The sequence below is a fragment of the Eimeria mitis genome, genomic scaffold (assembly GCF_000499745.2).
Source record: "Eimeria mitis Houghton genomic scaffold, Emh_scaff410, whole genome shotgun sequence".
Taxonomy (NCBI): Eukaryota; Apicomplexa; class Conoidasida; order Eucoccidiorida; family Eimeriidae; genus Eimeria; species Eimeria mitis.
In genome coordinates, this window is record NW_013572428.1 from 4,146 (window position 1) to 4,410 (window position 265).

Here is a 265-nt window from a genome sequence, read left to right on the forward strand (position 1 = left end):
ATGCCTGTGATGATGGCGCCGATGAGGAGAGCGGAGAGGTCCAGCGGTAGCGGCGGTAAACCCCAGCGGCGTTGAACAGCCCTCAGCTGCAAACCCTAAACCCTAAACCCTAAACCCTAAACCCTAAACCCTAAACCCTAATTGTGTTTTTTTTTTTGTAAACCCTCTAAAGAAAGTTGCTGGTGTTTCTCTGCAGCGATTTAAACGGCAAATTTTTTTTTTTTTTTTGAGGGTTTAGGGTTTAGGGTTTAGGGTTTAGGGTTTA